We start from the raw sequence: 19,762 nt of genomic DNA on the forward strand, positions 1-19,762 counted from the left end.
TGTACTGAAACTATCTTGTTTGATCCTAGAGACACCCATATGAGGTAGGTCCTACCGTTATCCCTATTTTGTCGATGGGGACACTGAGGCATAGAGGTCAGGTGACTTGGCCAAAGTCACAGACTAGTAAGTGGTGGAGCTAGGATCTGAACCCATGAGGTGCGAATTCACAACCCTCAGCTTGAGCACTCTGGTATACTGCAGCGTGGAGACTGCAGCTCCATGTCCTTAGAAGTCTCTAATCTTGAGCAAGTTCCTCTGAATCTTAGTTTCCTTACTTTTAAAAAGGATAATAATCATCTGGTCTATCCACTACAATATGGTTGTGAGGACCAAATGAGACATGTGATGCCATCTGTAAAATATGGCATGCTACACAATTCAAATTATTTTCATTATTACTGATGAAAGAACAGAAAGAGGGCATTTATTTCTTCATTTTGAGGGTTGTCTTTTTTTCTGCTTAGTATACAGGGTTTAATTTTAATAATCAACGTAAGGCAATGAAAATGACTTACATTCACTGGTAGGCACATCAAGTATTGAGAAAAAGCAGAAAATATTCCCTGCATCGGAACTTGTGATTAGAAAGAAAAACAAAAGTGGTTATTCTGACAAGACAGTGACTTGGAATGGCTCCTTGGAAGGCTCTGTCGCTCCAGTGATAAAGTCTGCTCTAGCTGCTGGCAGGCAAGTGACACTTCCCTTTCTGGAAGTAGAAATGAACTCTCAAGGATTTGAGGCTTTCCAGATAATGACTTCCTGTTCCAAGAAAACAAAGTACAGCAGCGAGAAATAACAGCCTATCTCCTAGTTCCCATTCCACATCCTAGAGCTCCATTCTCAGTCCAGTCTGAAAAAGGCTTTTCCAGCCCGAGGCCTCTAAAGCCTCCACTGTTTCAGACTGACAGAAATGCCAGAATTGAAAAGCCAAGGTTAGAAAGAGTTACCTCTGAGCAAAGGCACCCTGGATTCAGACTCGATCTGTTGGGAGTCACCGAAATCTCAAGAAGGCCTGAAGTCCCTGATCTATTTCTCTATTCCAGCACACACACGCAGGATCTCTGTGTTTATCTTCTTGCTCTGGCCAGTAAGTTCCTAGAGAAGAGAAGCAACTTAAAAGCCTTTTGAACTGAACTGTGCTGAGAACTTCATCTAGGAACCCAAAGTTGGGACAGAGGAAAAAATGAGCATTATCGGAAATTAACTGATAGAAGGATCAACAAAGAGTTTAGGTATCCACCATTAAATGGTCTGTGAATGTATTGCTCTCAGAGATTTAGGAAACAACCAAATCCAATCAAAGGTGACTTGGATATAATTTCAGAAGGATTTGATGGAAATGTGCCTAAAATCTACTAATCTGTAATCTAACTAATTACGTAGGAGTTTAAAAACTTTTTTTTTAACACAGGTAATCCATGTTCACTGAAGAAAAGTTAGAAAATACAGACAAGTGAGAGAAATAATAAAAAGCACCCAAAGCCCCAACCTTTATCACCAAAATAAGAGACATCTGTGCTGTTATGAAGGTTGATGAAGGAGAAACTGAAAATAACAACAGGCAAAAGTGTTCAAAAGTTAACTGTAGGACTCAGATGGGGGTCATGTGCACTAAAGTGTGCATGGTACTAGGATCTGGTGTTCACTTTAAAATATATGACCGGGCTTCTGTCCTCTTAGGCAACTCCTCTGTACCTCCCAGGAAGATTATGGAAGTTGTCCATTCGTGCAGAGAACAATGTGCTGTACAAGAATATATTGTAAGACCATCTCAATAAAGAAAGAAAAGGTATCCGGTAAAATTTAACACCCGTTAGTGATAAAAACTCTCAGCATACTAGGAGTAGAAGAGAACTTCCTCAATCTGATAAAGGGTATGTATAAAAAAAACTCAGATAACATAAGGGTGAAATATCAAATACTTCCCCCAACCTCACTACCTCTATTCAATACCAGAATCCTTAGACACTGCAACAAGGCAAAGAAAGGGAATAAAAAGCAAAAGAAAGAGGTAAAACTCTCTTTATTCACAGGTGACATGATTGTGCATTCAGCAAATCCAAAAATATCAACAAAATTATGGAACTAATGAGTGATAGCAGCAAGGACTCAGAATATAAAATCATTATTTAAAAACCAATTACATATCTACACACTAGTAACAAATAAGTGGAAGGTGAAATTTTAAAAAATATGATTTACAATAGCATATAAATATCAAACACACAGAAGTAAATTTAATAAAAGATGTGAAGACCTCTACACTAAACACTACAAAACACTGCTAGAAAAATTAAAGAAGTCCTCAATAATCGAAAGATTTTTTTGTTCATGGATTTGAAAATTCAAAATGTTAAGGAGAAAATTTTTCTGAAATTGATTTATGGAGTCAACACAATTCCAGTCAAAATCTCCAGACGTTTTTTTTTCCAGTAGAAACTGATAAACTGTCAATTTCTATCAAAGCTTGTCAATAGCTAAATCAATCTTGAAGAAGAAAAATGGTGGAAGGCTTACATTACTAAATTTTAAGATTTACTAGAAAGATTCAGTACACTCATGTGCTGCTTAACGACGGGGATACATTCTGAGAAATGCATCGTTAGGCGATTTTGACATTGTGCAAACATCATAGAATGTACTTATACAAATCTAAGATGGTAGAGCCTACTACACAACTAGGCTATATGGTACTAATCTTATGGGGCCACCGTAGTATACACGGTCCGTCATGACTGAAACGTCGTTACGTGGCACATGACTGTAATTAAGACAGTATAATATGAAAGACAAATAGAAGAAAGGATAGTCTAGAAGTAGACCCACACATACAGTCACCTGAGTTTTGACAAAGGTGCCATGGAATTCAATGGGGAAGGAAAGTTCTTTTCAATAAAATGTGCTGGAGCAACTGGACAACCCTATGGAAAGAAACAGACCTTAACCTCTTCTCTCTCTCTCGATATATAAAAATTAAAACCTGAGAGGGGGCATAGCTCTATATGAAAGCCAAAACGGTAAAATTTCTAGGAGAAAACATAGAAAAATATTCTTCATGACCTTGGGGTAGGCAATAATTTCTTAGGACACAAAAAGCACTACCAGGAAAGAAAAATATACTGTAAGTTGCACTTCATCAATTAATTCATCAAGACATTGTTTAAAATATTATAAGGCAAGATACTGATAATAGACTTATATCCAGAATACATATAGAATTCTCACAAATCAATAATAAAAAGATAAATAACCCAATAAAAAAACAAAAGACCCCGAATTGCTAAAGCAATCCTGAGAAAGAAGAACAAAGCTAGAGGCATCACAATCCCTGACTTCAAAACATACTACAAAGCTACAGTAATCAAAACAGCATGGTACTGGTACAAAAACAGATGCACAGATCAATGGAACAGAATAGAAAGCCCAGAAATAAAACCACACATCTATGGACAGCTAATCTTTGACAAAGGAGCTGAGGGCCTACAATGGAGGAAAGAAAGTCTCTTCAACAAATGGTGCTGGGAAAACTGGACAGCCACATGTAAAAGAATAAAAATCAACCATTCTTTTTCACCATTTACTAAAATATACTCAAAATGGATCAAAGACCTAAAGATTAGGCCTGAAACAATAAGTCTTCTAGAAGAGAATATCGGTAGTACACTCTTTGACATCAGCTTCAAAAGAATCTTTTCAGACACCATAACCCTGCACATGAGGGAAACAATAGAAAGAATAAACAAATGGGACTTCATCAGACTAAAGAGCTTCTTCAAGGCAAGGGAAAACAGGATTGAAACAAAAAAACAGCCCACTAATTGGGAAAAAATATTTACAAGTTATTTATCCCCCAAAGGGTTAATCTCCATAATATACAAAGAACTCACACAACTCAACAATAAAAAATCAAACAATCCAATTACAAAATGGGCAGGGGACATGAACAGACATTTCTCCAAAGAAGATATACGGATGGCCAATAGGCACATGAAAAGATGCTCATCATCACTAATCATCAGGGAAATGCAAATCAAAACTACACTAAGATATCACCTTACACCTGTGAGAATGGCAAAAATATCCAAAACCAAGAGTGACAAATGTTGGAGAGGCTGTGGAGAAAAAGGAACCCTCATACACTGTTGGTGGGAATGCAAACTGGTGCAGCCACTATGGAAAACAGTATGGAGATTCCTCAAAAAGTTAAGAATAGAAATACCTTATGACCCAGCCATCCCACTACTGGGTATCTATCCTAAGAACCTGAAATCAGCAATTCCAAAAGTCCCATGCACCCCTATGTTCATCGCAGCATTATTCACAATAGCCAAGTCATGGAACCAACCTAAGCGCCCAGCAACTGATGATTGGATAAAGAAGATATGGTAAATGTATACAATGGAATACTACTCAGCCATAAAAAGGACAAAGTCGTCCCATTCACAACAACATGGATAGACCGTGAGGGTATTATGTTGAGTGAAATAAGCCAGACAGAGAAAGACGAACTCTGTATGACTCCACCCATAGGTGGTGGTTAACATATGGACAAAGAGAACTGATCGGTGGTTACCAGGGGAAAGGGAGGTGGGGGGAGGGCACTAGCGGTGAAGTGGTGTGTACCTACAACATGACTAATAATGATGTACAACTGTAATTTCACAAGGTTGTTAACTATCATAACCTTAATTAAAAAAAAAATAGGCCCTTCATAAAAGAAGCTATATAAATGGCCATGAAGCACACGAAAATGTGCTCAACATCATTAGACACCAGGGAAGTGCAATTAAGCTACGTTGAGATACTACACACCCACTAGGATGCTAAAATTAGAAAGCATGATTAATACCAAGTGTTACAGCATGGAGAACAGCTAGAACTCTCATATATTGTTGGCAAGAGTATAAAATGGTAAAATCTCTTTGAAAAATGGCTTGGCAGCCTCTAATAAATTTAAACATTCACCTACCTTATGACGCAGCAATTATACTCCTATGTTTGTGCGTAAGAGAAATGAAAAATACGTCCACAAATGGACTTGGTCAAGAATGTTCATAACAGCTTTATTCATAATAGTAAAAAACTGGAAATACTCCAAACATCCATCAGTAGAAGAATGGATAAGAAAATTGTATCATATTCATATAACAGAATACTACTATAGCATAGGCATAAGTGAAATATTTAGACATGCAGCAACATGATGAATCTTAAAACCATTACCTGAATCTCAAAAGTTACTATCACACCATCGTTCACCCTGGTTTCCTTCATTCATTTAATCTCATACCAACCCTATAAAGTAGATACTATTATCCCTCAGTTTTAATAATGAAAAGATTCACAGAGGAAAAATAATATCCAAGTTATATTTATTCATTCATTAATTCATTATTTACTGAGCATATACTATTTGCCGACAGGCAATGTACGACGTGCTGAGGATATAATGTTAGCAAAACTAGGCCCAAGATTTAAACCCAGTCCTGCCACTACACAACACTGCCAAGTACTATGACAGGTCTAATGTAAAGAAGTGAGCAAGGGGGCCGGCCTGGCGGCCAGTGGTTAGTTTGCATGCTGCACTTCAGCAGCCCAGGGTTCACAGGCCCGGATCCCAGGTGCAGACCTACAAACCATTCATCAAGCCATGCTGTGGCAGTGTCCCACATACAAAAAACAGAGGAACATGGGCATAGATGTTAGCTCAGTGACAATCTTCCTCACCAGAAAAAAAAACACAAAAAAATGAGTAAAACACCGTCACTGCCTTTAAGAAGTTCAGAGTCTAGCAAAAGAAAGGTAGATGAACAACCAACTACAGTGCAGTAAAAGTAATTACAATACAATACCAAGTACTCTTACTGGCATATACAGAGTGCTGAGTGAACCCAAAAACGGAAATGACTGATATAATTCTGCCTGAGTTGATGGAAGCCAAACTGGCAAAGGGTAATATAACAGCAGTTGGTAATATAACAGCAGACAGAGCGTCTTCAGGCACTGAGGAAGAGTGGAAAGCGTTCAAGATTAGGAACTAAATACACCTGGCTGAGATGCCAGCTCAGTATTCACATTTGTGAAATGTAATTCTCCAACAACTTGAAGAGTTGTGAGAACTGGAAGTAATATCTGTAAAGATCTAAGCACATGCAGAAGAAACTCAAGTTATAGTAGCTTTTAGTTTTTGAATGAAAACTGGTATTAGTCATATTGCCAGCATATATCTCCTATTGTAAATTTGTCAATATCCAGAAAGGGTCACCCCTCAAAACCAGAATATGATTAATTTTCTGAGGCTGGGAAGCTTAAAACTACATCCTAAATCCACGGTGATTTGCTGGCTTTTGACCTGCCTCCTCACTTGAGATACACCATGAGACTGTGGATTAAGTGGAGTTGGCTATCTCAGTTTGAGCAGTCAGTACAAGGTTAGGGGCCAGAACCCCAAAACATTCAGACTAGTAGGAGTAAGAGCCCCTCTGTACTGTGCCTCTTGGTACAGGATCACTCCGAACGTGCACCTTATGAGCTGCCTCCTCTGTGTCCAGCTGACAGCAATGCTCACTTTAATCAGATACCCCTATCAGTCTACAAATTTCTAGAACAGAGGCTAGCAATAAGTATTAATCTGAGAGAGACAGTTCAGTAAGGTACCACCAAGATGGCAGGACTTTCTCAATATGCAGAGGCTCTTCCTGTGGAGCCTGCATCTGAGATTTTAATATAGATAAGGAAATAGGCTCAGGACTCCTTCTGGTGGCACAGGTTAGTGCTGCTGAATATTGAGGCATTTACAAAACAAGAGCTCAGAAGTTGTTTGCAAGGCTGACTGGCTCTTTATTGACATTTCCAGTCAAACTAGAATAATTACAAGAGGAGTCACCAGGGGGCCAACTTCTCCTGACCACATGGGTTTGTATGTGCACAGTTGACTGAAGAACTGATGCAGGAGGGTGTTTACATTATTTAATCATCAGGGCAAACAGTGCAAGCAGCTCTACAAGGAGCATGGCACATGGAGAGGGAGCAGGCTTGCACTGTGCCACAGATAGGCTGTGGGTGACGTTGGGCAAGTTATTTAAGCTCCGTAAGCCTCAGGTCCCTCACCTATAAAATGGGATAATGATGCCTTGCAGGAGGTTGTGAGAGCTACAGACAATACATAGGCAAGTGCCTGGCATAGTGCCTTGCATGTAACAGACACCTAATAAATGGTCATTCCCATTATTATAATTAATGTAAAGTACAGTCATCTATAGTTTGGGGAGAGCCAAGGAGAAGATATATGGCATGAGTTGATTGCTTTTATTGGATAGAGGCCATGTTAAACAGCTTTTAGCCTGCTTACATGGAGTGGAGTTCAGTGAAGGGTGTGTGTGTGCGACAGAGAGAGAGAGAATTAGAATAAGAATCCATGCTAGCTGAGTGGAGGAGATCAGAAGAAAGAAAGAGGGGAAGGAACGAAAAAGAGTAGCTTTCAGAAGAAACAAGTATAGCTTGTCACTAGACTAAGTTATCTGAAGGCAAGGCCTATGTTTTACTTTATTTCACTCTTTACCCTGTTTTTAGTCATTACCACATGCTCCATCAGTTTAACATAACGCTCGGCATCCGGCAGGCACTCAGTAAACACGTACTGCATGCACACTTGGAGCAGGCACTGAACTCTCACTTGCAGGTGTGGCTGTGACTAAACAGGAAAAGGAAACCAGCAGTAGTGGTGTGGGACAATTGTCAAGCAGTGGCTCTGATAAGCAGAAGTGCCCTTTGTCCTAGCGGTTGAGTCATTGCACCATCACACTGACACACTGTGACAGGTTTCATTCACAACACCAATAATGACACGAGGTCATTCCTCCAACAAAGCGATAAACCCCACATAGAGGCTCCAAATCTTTACCTGAGAATGATGGAGCCCAGTTTGTCACCCTCTACCCTAGTGAGCAGATCAAGTGTACAAAATATTTTGCTGTCCCACCTTGGACTAGGTGTTCTACATACACTGCTTTCATTAAGCCTCATGATGACCCTTTGGGAGGTATTACTCATAGTTTATAGGTGAAGAAAATAAAATTCAAAGAGGTGAAGTAATTTGCCTGAGGTCAATTATCAACCAGGTTTCAAAACCAATGCCCTTTTCATCTACTTGAAGTATAACACACATACAGAAAGGTACACATATCATAAGGGTATAGCTATAAATTTTCACAAACTGAGCACATCCGTGTAACCAGCATGCAGATCAAGAAACAAGACCCCTTGTACTCCTATCTCATTAATTCCCCCTCCACAAGTAGCAACTATTCTGACTTCTCACAACTTTACGAGTTTCACCCAGAACACCCTAAACTACCGTACTCTCTCCTTCTACTGAATTCTTAGGTTTTTCATATCCGTATTACCCATTTGGAATTTCTAAAGACTCTAGAAAGACAAGATCTTTGTCTTTCTAATTATGATTACAAGCTTCTTGAGGCCAGGGTTTTGTACTTCTTTACATTCCCTTAGCACATCTAGTATGGAGTAATGACTCCACAATATATGTACCTAACAGTTATCTTCTGCTTTCTGTGTATCTGACATTGTTTTAAGCATTTTACCTGGATTATCTTTATTAATCCTTCCAACAGTGCAATGAGGTAGGTACCGCTATTATCTCCCTCTTACAGATGACAAAACTGAGGCACAAAGAAGTTAAGTAACTTGCCCAGGGTCAGACAGTTAGGGAAGGATGGAGTCAGAATTCTAATTCAGCATTGTTACTCCAGGGCATGCATGGATTGGAGGCCTTTCATTATTCTATTCTCTTTTCATCAACTTTTTATTAAAGTATAAAACACATGTATAAAAAAAGCTATAAATCACATGTTTAAAGTTCAATGAGTTTTCACAAAGTGAAGACACCTAGGTTAACTCACACCCAGATCAAGAGACAGAACATGGCTAGCACCCCAGAAGACCCCCTTCGTGCCTGTCCTAGTCACTAACAGCTCCCTGCTCCCCCCAGGGTATCTGCCATCCTGCCTCCTAACACCATACATTAGTTTACTTGTTTCTGAACTTTATATAAATGAAATCATACAGTATGTCCTCTTATATTCATGAGATTCATTCATTTTGTTGCATGTGGTATGTTAACTTCATTTCTGTATTGTATTCAGTTGTGTGAATGTAACGTGATTTATCCACTCTAGTGTTGATGGACAGTTGATAGATTCCAGATTTGGGTAACAACAGCTAGTGCTTCTGTGAACATTCTTATACGTGCCTTTTGGTACACACATGCATGCATTTTTCTTGGGTACATACCCAGGAGTGGAATTGTTCTGTCCTTGGGTATGCAAAGCGATTGTACCAATTAACACTTCCATCTACAGTGTTTGAGAGTTCTGGTTGCTCTATATCCTTGTCAACACTTCATATTACTTGTCATTTTCATCTTAGCTATGATGGCAGATGTGGAGTGGTGTCTATCGTGGCTTTAATTGGGCTTTCACTGATGACTAATGAAGTTGTACACCTTTTCATATGTTTATTGGTTATTTAGCTATTCTCTTTTGTGAAGTATCTTTTCAAGCCTTTTGCCCATTGGATGGTCCGGTGTTTTGCAGAAATGGATTTGTAGAAGTTCTTTATATATTCTGGATGTGAATTCTTTGTCAGATGCATTTACTGCAAATATCTCCTCTTACGATGTGGCTTTAACTCTCTTAATAGTAGCTATTGATTAACAGAGAGCGTTAATTTTGATGTAATCTAATTTATCAGTTTTTTTCTTTAACAGTTAGTACTTTTTGGGTCTTGTTTAAGATGCATTTTTTAGGGACTGCCTCATTAGAGATTGACTGGTGGGACAGTTAGTCAAGGTTCCTTGCCTTCCTGTAGCCACATGAGCTAATAAGCTGAGCAAAGGCTTTTTCCCTGGAATTTGACTCTTAAGGAAAATGAAACTGAAATGAAAGACGGTTGTCATTCATTCGTCACGATGGTAGCACTGGAAGAAACCATTTGGAAGTCCTTGCCAGAGATCCAAATGCTGTTCTAGTTCCTGTCCTTTCTGAATCTGGCTTTTCAGCTTGATTTCGCAGCTTTCTATTCAATTCTGTGAGCCACCTCCACCCCCATATCCTTCCAATAAACTCTCTTTTTAAATTTCTAATTAACTAGAGTCTATTTCTGTTGCTTGCACCAAAGAATCCTACTGATTCCTTCATTCACTCTCTCTACATTGACATTATCTTTCTACTTTTATACATGGCACTAAACATAAAAGTACAGCTTGATCAGTCACACTGTGCAAACAAGAAATTTCATCTTCTTGAAACTGAGTCCTCATCCTTTCATGATTGCAGTATGATTTTTTAAAACTATGAGCTTTCTGACATCCTAGAGCTGGCTCTGGCTTGACATTCACCACGTTAGGAGAAACAATGGCATTTTCAACTCTTTGGCTCTTAGGGAAATGAAGAAGGGGAAATCTAGCTAAAACTGGACATTCTCCAATAAACCAGACAGTAAAAAGGTACAAAAAGGCATTAACCCCTTAACCAATTGTTAAGCAAAGACAGCTCTGCAGCTGTGCTTAAGAATGATAATTACTATCTTTTTTAGCTAGAGGCTATAATAATGAGCACTGATAATTTAAATGGAAGAACAAACAATACTTTGCGTGGAATATTATTTAAATAAGGAGTACTTCTAAAAATCAAATTTATCCTGAATAGCCAGGATTGGGGGAGGGGTGACAATTTACAGAAACACTGTTATAACTAGAAGAGTGTTTGGGAAATCATCTCAACAATCGCCCTCTCAGACCCTTCACATTTCACAAAATATGAGCACAGGCCAACATTAACAAGAGAGATTTTAAAAAAACAAACAGAAATTATACCTCCAAATAAGTCTAAGCTGGCAAGCCATACACACAGAGCATTGATGCAATTATAACATCAGGCATTTCTGGATTACATCTTTTGGAAGTGTTTTCAGAACTTGTGACATTTTCTTCAGCATGACCTAAGTGGCGGCAAATTTTTATTCCTTAAGGTCTACTGGGTTTGATTTCTCAAAACAGTCAAAACTCACTTGGAGTCAGGTGGTAAATAAATTTCTATAAGTTGTCTTCCTTTTTTTTAAAAAAAAAGGACAATACAACATGGCAGTTAAGAGCATGGACTTTAGAGTCAGAGAAATCTGGATTCTAAATGACATTTGCTGGTGTGTGATCTTGAACACAAGACAGCCTACTTGAGTTTCAATTTCCTCATACGTAAGAGTGGGCTAATATTCTATCGGACAGGTGTGGTTGATAAATGAGATAATGTATCCGAAGCTATTATAGCTTTAGCTTTTATTATTATGACTAAAGAAGGAGAATGGCTTTGTCTGTTGAATGTAAATCAGTTCTGAAAGGACTTCCCAAACAGAAGTTCACAATTTTTAGGCAGCGCCATTAATGAGTGTCAAGGCTTGCCCTGTCTCTGGATTTATGCAATCCAGCTCAGACTCAGAAAGTATTTCAAAAGGACTCTAAGCAGACAACACACAATCACAGAATCCAAGGACTGTAGATGGGGCATTTATTCACAGGTGTGGCTCTTGGTGTTGGACAAAGCCTAGTCACTCATGCTCTACTTCTGAATCCATCTCCAACAACTCGTGGGAGGTGTACGGGGCCATGAAGACAGGGCAGCTTTTGGTGAAGGGAAAAATGAAAGAACTGATGAGAAATTCTCGAGGGAAACCAGGTTCACCCAGAGGACATGATTTACTCATAGACAAATACACTGAGGGCCTGTGGGAGGATCAGGGACAGAAAGGTTGCTTTAAGGGCTATGTTTTCAAAATTCAGAAGGGCTGGTTTCTGGGGTAGTGCTAGGCAGGGAACACAGGCTGGCTGCTCAATAGAAGAGCTTTATTTGGTTCAGCAACTGGATTAACCACCTTTTCTTAGTTTTTGCCGAAAACCTTGCTCTGTCCTGCTTCTGTGGGAACAGAAATATGTCGTCAAATACCAAAAAAATCTGGTTACCTTGACCTCTGACCCTGAACCTCAGCATCCTTATCAATAAAATGAAGCAAATCACACCTACCTTACAGGACCATGCAAATTAAATGAGATCTCATGAAAAGCATTCATTACATTGTCGGCTACATAGCAGTTGCTTGATAAAGAACAGTTATTATTATTGGCTTTAAACAAAGAAGGAGATGCCAAATATTGGATCTGAACTATTAAGAAGATAGTCTATAGACTCAGAGAAAAATTTAGTCTAGTCTGGATAATAACACAATTTGCTGAATCTTGGTTTGAACAATTGCTATTATATCTTGAATGTACATTTTCTCCAAGTACTTTATACCTTCTTGTTTATCTACATATACCCTATAATTTTACTTAGTTAAAAGAATAAAAAATCACTTAATCAATTACCCTTGAGAAAATCTATTCATAAATATCCAGGTCTTGTGTTCTCCAGATATGACCTTTCCTTGGAGTTGCAGAGCTAGAGGATGAGGTTCCATGATGAAATAGTCTTTCAATTAATCTCCTGGACCATGTATGGAGCTCAGGAATCTGAATCTGTTTTGATCATGGCTGTGTATCTAAGGGCACAGAGTTTGTGGAGGAGTTATCCTTCAGAGGGAAAAAACAGGAACTGTTCATTCTGTCATCATCACCTCTTTCGCATAATAGACAAATGTGTATTTCCTATGCAGAGTCAAGGATAATGCGCCAAAGACAGGAAGAGACTGGGTCAAAGGTGTTGTTATCTTGTTTGGGAATCCTCCACACAGATGACTTCCCTGACATTTCAAAACAATGGTTCTCAAATCGTTGTATGCCCATGGTCACTTTGGAAGAGCAATAAACCAAGAGATCACATATGGAAGAGCCTGAATTAGGGCTGGAAGACCTGTCCTTCTGCCATTCAGAGAATCCATTTGATACCTTTAGGCCTCAGTTTCTACATCTGTAAAATGAGGGGTTGAATTAGATGATTCCGAATTCGTCCAGTCTTTAAAACCCTATTCACATCTATTCTTCTACTTTTTTATTGTAAAAGACGACAATGTAAGCTACTGCACTTTCACCAGAATGAACTAAGAATATGATATTGCTTTGATGAAACACAAAGAAATGATAAAACATGAATTCAGGTTAAAGATAAAAATATATATATTGTCATCCTGTAGTCATTACCAGAGAGCTGCATGCTCATCACGTAGATGTGCCTGCTTATCACATGCTCTTTCACCATCTATGGTAATAATAGAACAATTATCTGTGAACCCTCAAACTGGGTCATTTAATTCCAACTTTATGAACTGTCAAGACTAACAAGAGCTGCAGACAGATAGGGCACCTCCTCCCCACTCACTGTGGTCAACATGTGAGCAGTGGGCAGCACCAGCAGTAGGCAGTGAAGTTTAAGTTGTACTGGACTGAGAAGTTGAATTGGTCTCCAAATAGCTGAGTATCCAGATATTGTTCATGAGCTAATCATGCCTAACATTTATTGAGTACTTACTATATGCCAGGCCTTTAAGCCATGTGCTTTATATACATTATGTCATTTAATGTTTGATTATCACCCCTATTTTGGGGGTCAGGAAACTAGGGTTACAGAAGCTCAGGATCCTGGCCATGCTCTTCAGCCAAATTGTACTGACAGCTCTTTCACGACAGAGATGGACAGGAAATCTCCTATTTCCTTTCCCCTGTGCCTTCCTTCCAGGTCTGTGATTCACATCTCTTCCTCTCAAGTCTGAAAGTCCCAGGAGATTGGATGGCTCAGAAAGTTTGATACTTGACCTGCTCTTTGACTTTTTTTTTAATTGAGGTGACTTTGGTTTATAACATTACATAAATTTCAGGTGTACATCATTGTAGTTCAATTTCTGTGTAGACTACATCATGTTCATCACCCAAAGACTAATTACCATCCATCACTGTACACATGTGCCCTATTACCCCTTTCACCCTGTCTCCCTCCCTCCTTCCCCTCTGGTAACCCACCAGTCTAGTCTCTGTAGCTATGTGTTTGTTTGTTGTGGTTGTTTTTACCTTCCACTTATGAGAGAAATCATATAGTATATGACTTTCTGCACCTGACTTACTTCACTTAGTATAATATCCTCAAGGCCCATCCATGTTGTCGCAAATGGCAAGATTACGTCTTTTTTACAGTTGAGTAGTATTCCATTGTATATACATGCCACATCTTCTTTATCCATTTGTCCTCTGATGGGCACTTAGGTTGTTTCCAAGTCTTGGCTACTGTGAACAAAGCAGCAATGAACATAGGGGTGCATGTATCTTTATGCATTTGTGTTTTCACATTAAGGATGTGGAGAAAAGGGAACTCTCACATACTGCTGGTGGGAATGTAAACTAGTGCAGCCGCTATGGAAAAAAGTATGGAGATTCCTCAAAAGATTAAGAATAGAACTACCATACGATCCAGCTATTCCACTTCTGGGTATTTATCCAGAGATTTTTGACTCTTTAAAAGTGTCTTCTTCTAAGCGCCAAATGGTTCAACAACTACCTCTGTCTTCCATGATCAGATCAACTGGTACCACTGATATCTCTAGAGCGCTTGTGCTGTATTAGGCATCAGCTCACGTGGTTGGTGTGAGCGAGGATTTGAGCTGAACAGCAAGTGCATGTAAAGGACTTGGAGAACAGAGGAATGTGAGCCTGGAACTTAAATGATCACTTCCTGAAAAGCAGAATGAAATTTGTATTCCTTTTTGCATTGCAACAAGTTTTGTATCTGGTCATCAACAGGTAACGAAATAGGATGGTATACTGGAAAGAGCAATGGAATAGAAATGAGTATAAGAATATGGCAATAGGTCACCACCACCCCCACTCTTGCCCAACAATCTCTGCTCTGCTCTCCCCTCCCTACTCAGAAACAGACCCTGATACTGAGAAGCACCAAATGTCAAGGGGTGTTTCTAACAGGAGGGGCAAAGGAGAAAAGAAAAGGTGGAAATATTTCTTTATTGGATTAAAAACAATAACAATTTTTAAATTCATACTCTGTGCCAGGCCCTGCAAAAAACTTTTCTTAGAAGATTTTATTTGCTTCTCACAAAAACCCTACGAGAGAGCTATAATTAACTCTATATAACATAAAGATGAAGAAAATGAGGCAGAAGAGGTTAAATAACATGCCCAGATTGTGCAGTTAGGAAATAGAAGAGCTGAGATTTAAGAGAGGCTTTGCCACTAAAAACAAAGGGATTTGCTTTGTAAAGAATTTTGTTACAGTGTTATTTATTCCTGACAGGTCTAGAAAGAGGCCAAGCCCTAGGAAACCAAGAGACGGCTGACAGCTGGCCTTCTCTGGACCTAACTAGCCAGGGGACATCAAGTAGGAAAGCACCATATTCCCACATATTATCTTTGTTGTGTATATTTTTGTAAATGAAGGAGTAGCCAATTAATATTGCCCAGTGAGGCATAAGAGCTTTATGGTTTGGCTACGTGTCAACCCAACAGTTATTTCCTAGTCTTTGGCCAACATGGCATACCACACTGTCTCAGCCTAAGTAAGCAAACAAGCAGAATGGACATATGTGTGTGTGTGAGTGTGTGTGTCTAGCATTTGTGCAGCGTAGGCACAACACCTATAGGCACACCTTGCATTCTTGGCTAAAATTCTTTCCTCCCCATAAAGAAGAGAGATTATGTGATTGTGTTAGCCATTCTTCTCTTCCTGAAATGGCTTTGCGAGGGATACCGTCTGGCTGGGGTTTAAGCTCCTAGCTGGACCAAGCACAAAGGCAGGGTACTGACACCCTCTGTGCCTGTGGGTATTGGTGAGAAAGGGAAGCAGGGACAACTATGCAGGGAAAGGCCGTCCTTTGCCATTAAAGCTGAACCTCTCTAGGGAGAAGAGTCAGAAGAGAAACTTTATATATCTCACCTACCCATACTCTGTATCTATAACTGTTCTCAAGATAAATTCAGAGCTTTGGCTTTCTGAAGCTAGAGATTTCATGCTTTCTACTGAAACTTAATTTAATTAGTAAAACTCCCCTAAGTCACTTCTCCTACAAACTGCAAACTCAGTGAGCCCAAAAGGAGTCCTATCTTCTAATTCAATCAACTTCCCCCCACGCCTCTGTACCTGGCTCATGAACATCCATCACACCTCCAACCTAAGGAATTCTTGCTCTTTCCTCCTGGCGGCATCTAGACTAGGCTTGCTGTTTAAAATCAAATTGCCCCTCACTGTTTAAATGTGTACTGGCTGTCTCTGGTTTCATGATGCATTTGCCTGTATTCATCGTAACTGTCCTGGTTTACAGGAACCTGCCAATCCTTTTGAAAACAGTAACTTTCTGGTGTTTAAAGCAAAGAGATTTCTGGAGTCCAGTCTACTTTTTGTGTGTTTATAATCACCTTTAGTAGCAAATTCTTTGTGCCATTACTCAACACTTCAGGTAAGAATTCTATTTAAGAAACATGTCTTTGCTTGTAAAGCCTGGCAGTCAAAAAAGGACACTTACAGGCAAATTAATTAAAAAGACATAGGCCCATGTTTTCACTGTCTTTCTTGTTGTCTCTGTCTCCCCCCACTCCTTCTCATCTCTTTCTCCCTCCCTCTCTCTTTCTCTTTTCTTCCTTCTTTTTTTGTCCACCACTTCCATTCTATATACTATCTCCCACAATCTCCTTCCAGGACCTTGCTTCATTTCATGGATTCTGCCTCAAAAGACTAAACAGTCCAATCAAGGAAAGTTTAAACCTATCTAATGATCAGATCAATGACAAAAACCCAAAACAAAACAACAAAACAAAAAATTGTTTTGCTTCAATTGCTTGCAACATATGTTGGGTGTAGGGTGGGATGGTAGAGAAGAGAAATAGGCAAAGTCAATCTGAAGATTCTCGGGGCAGAGACTGTGATATAATTATCTTTGCACTCTCCATAAAGCCGAACGCAGCACCGTCAGTCATTCAACAGATGTTTACTGAGTGGCTCCTACATGTAGAATCAGTGGTAAACAAAACAGATTGGGTACTTTCTCACAGAGTCCTCAGTGTCATGACGAGAGAGAAAACTGATCCAAAAAAGCCCCCAAGAAATAGATAAGTACAAACTGTGATAAGTGTAATGAAGAAAAAGAACACACTTATTAGCCAACATATGCCCAGGAGTCCTGATCCAGCCTGGGGGTCAGGGTAGGCTTCCCTGAGGCGGCAACATGGCAGCAGAGATCTGAAGAATGAGTAGGAGTTAACAGAGTTGCACATCATAAGAAGTTCAACAAAGCAAAGGCTTTTCTACTTTTAAAACAACTGGAGTACCACTTTTTGTGTGTGTGGGAGAGATGTGAAAGAAATCCTAGAAATGTCATCCAAATCTTTCATTTTACATATAAAGGAATTAAAATCCCGTATGAGCTGCCCAAGGCCACTCCAGTAGGACTAGACCCCCAGGCTCCTGGCTCCTAGCCCAGAGCCCTTTGGACCACACGGCAACAGAACGGCAGTTTCAGTGGCCACAACAGACTTAAAGGCAGTGATGATGGGCCTCTGAGACATAAAGACCAGGGGCTTATCCCATATTCAAATAGAATGCTGTGGGTCGGGGATAAAAGGTTTTTAAAATTGAGCTTTTAATAAAAGAATTCAGTGCTGCTTCTGAAGAATGGCTCGATATGTTCAAGTACTTTTGACCAAAATGTATTTGTAAACCAGGAACAAAGAGTGAGCCAAGCTGATTTCCCCGCCTGCATACAAAGTGAAAACAAGATGTCAAAGTGACAACAGTACTTTAGCAATGTGATAAATCAACCCAAAGTTATATTTAAGGTCTACTGATTCCATCCAGGAGCCCAGCAAGAACTCCAAGACCCCTGAGCTCTGATCATCACCAAACCTGAGATGACACAAGAAGCAGCCTTGAGTACCAGGCTGGGCATTTTTTAAAAGCCTGTGAAGCCTTCTGGGAAGTTAATACCGCCTAAGCAACTTTCCCCAGCATTTTTCCCATTTTCTTTCCTCTCTTTACGACACTGCTACACCAAGTAAAAACTAACACCTCCTTTTCTCATTCTCAGTTAGCTTGTCCTTCCTTCTCAGTAAACAACGCAACTACAGCGGTGATTAGAAGAACCAGGAAATGCAGAGGGAAAAACCTACATTCTGGTCCATTCTGGCATACGGGCAATAATCCAAGGGCTTAATTATCACTATTTATTAAGCAATGATAGTAAGAGAAGGTTTTCCAAATGTTGCCAGGGGGTGTCTCTCAGAAGAGAGGCCTCATTAAGAAGGGAGAAAAAGATGCTATTGACTACAGATTAAACTTCAATTCCTTCCCCACCCCATACCTCTTCAGGGGACAAAAGATTGGAAATGTCCCTCCAATCAAAACAAGATCTTTCTCTGCCTTTTCATGATTCTTAGCCCTTGCTTTGTGTTGGCCTCTTTGTCTTTGCAAAGAAGCTGCTTCATTGAAACATCATAGAAAAAAACAGTTGTCCCCCCAGACAATGAAGTCGCTTGCACACAGGCATTTCCAACGTAGGCAGGCAGGCAGGCAGGCAGGCGACAATGCCGGCAGAATTCTCAACCTGTTGCTATAGTAGCAGAAAGAATGTGATTCAAGCAGCTCTGCTCTGATCCATATCCAAATCCCTCTAGCTTCCAAAGAGAACATTAACCCTTCACTGCCCTTTCTTAGGGGCAGAAACACCTGGGAAGAAGCCTACATTTTTCTTAGGAGCTGGACGTCATAGTCTTAGCATTCAATCACTCATTCATTCATCCAATAGCTATTTATTTAGATTCCATTATGCTGGCTCCTAGGTTTTCAGTGGTAAACAATGCAGACATGGCCCTTGGCATTGAGCAAGAGGAGGGGCAGGATATTAAGTCAATGCTCAAATAACAATGTACTATGCAGCATCAGTGTTACATGGGAGACACATGTGGTTTTCAGCAAAGCCATCACCAGAATGGAGACCACCTATCCAAGATAACCAGCTCATACATGAATTGTGGCAGACTCTATATATTCGGCACCACTGTAATTATATGTTCACATGTGTTAATTTGACAAAAATACCACTAGAAATGCCTGCTCCAATCATATCATGCCTCCTACAAAGCATTAGTTTAAATGAGTTGTTTAATCAAATCACTTTTCCACATAAAATACAAACAGCTTATTAGAGAACGATTGCAGGCAATTGCTGAACAGTCACCAAGCAACAGAAATGGCAGGTGAGGGCTCAGAAAATATGCAAAAGAAGCACAGTTACGAGGACCCTGGGAAGATTGCTAAACAATCTCTACTCCAATGTATTTCTCTGGTCAAGATGGTAACGAAGGAAATACAATTTAGAAATGACCTACAATCCAGCTTACTTTCCCTAACATTGTGGTGTGGAAATCTCATATTACTGAACACCTTCCTGCTAGACTTCCTTGTTTCCCATGGAGCATAAATACCAGGAGGGTGGGGTTTCTCAGGAGGATAAACTCAGTAGGTAATGATATCCTCATAGGCTTTTTGTGAAACAAGGCAGCATCGATCAGCTTGCCAAGCAAAAGCTAAAAAACTAAGAGGACAGGTTGCCAATCTCATTTGGCCAGTAGATGTGGTCTCAGGGAAGTTACATAATCCTTTGTACCTCAGTTTCCTCAGAGGTAAATTTGATACACCATGCAGATTCAAAAGCACAGAATGATCTATAGCAATGCCTATAAATCAGTGGCCTGGAATCA

The 19,762-nt window shown here is 39.7% G+C and overlaps 1 protein-coding gene and 1 long non-coding RNA gene across 3 annotated transcripts in view; both read right to left on the reverse strand.

Annotated features, from left to right (window-relative positions):
• The window catches only part of STON2 (stonin 2), a 138,590-nt gene that overhangs the window by 30,612 nt on the left and 88,216 nt on the right, over window positions 1-19,762 (reverse strand). The window lies entirely within an intron of this gene.
• LOC139079425 (uncharacterized) lies at window positions 9,775-18,574 on the reverse strand. Its single transcript, XR_011533068.1, has 3 exons — window positions 18,364-18,574; window positions 14,128-14,821; window positions 9,775-12,980 (listed from the first exon to the last, which is right to left on the reverse strand). It is a non-coding gene; the product is annotated as an uncharacterized lncRNA (long non-coding RNA).

This window comes from Equus przewalskii, chromosome 25 (assembly GCF_037783145.1).
Source record: "Equus przewalskii isolate Varuska chromosome 25, EquPr2, whole genome shotgun sequence".
NCBI lineage: Eukaryota > Metazoa > Chordata > Mammalia > Perissodactyla > Equidae > Equus > Equus przewalskii.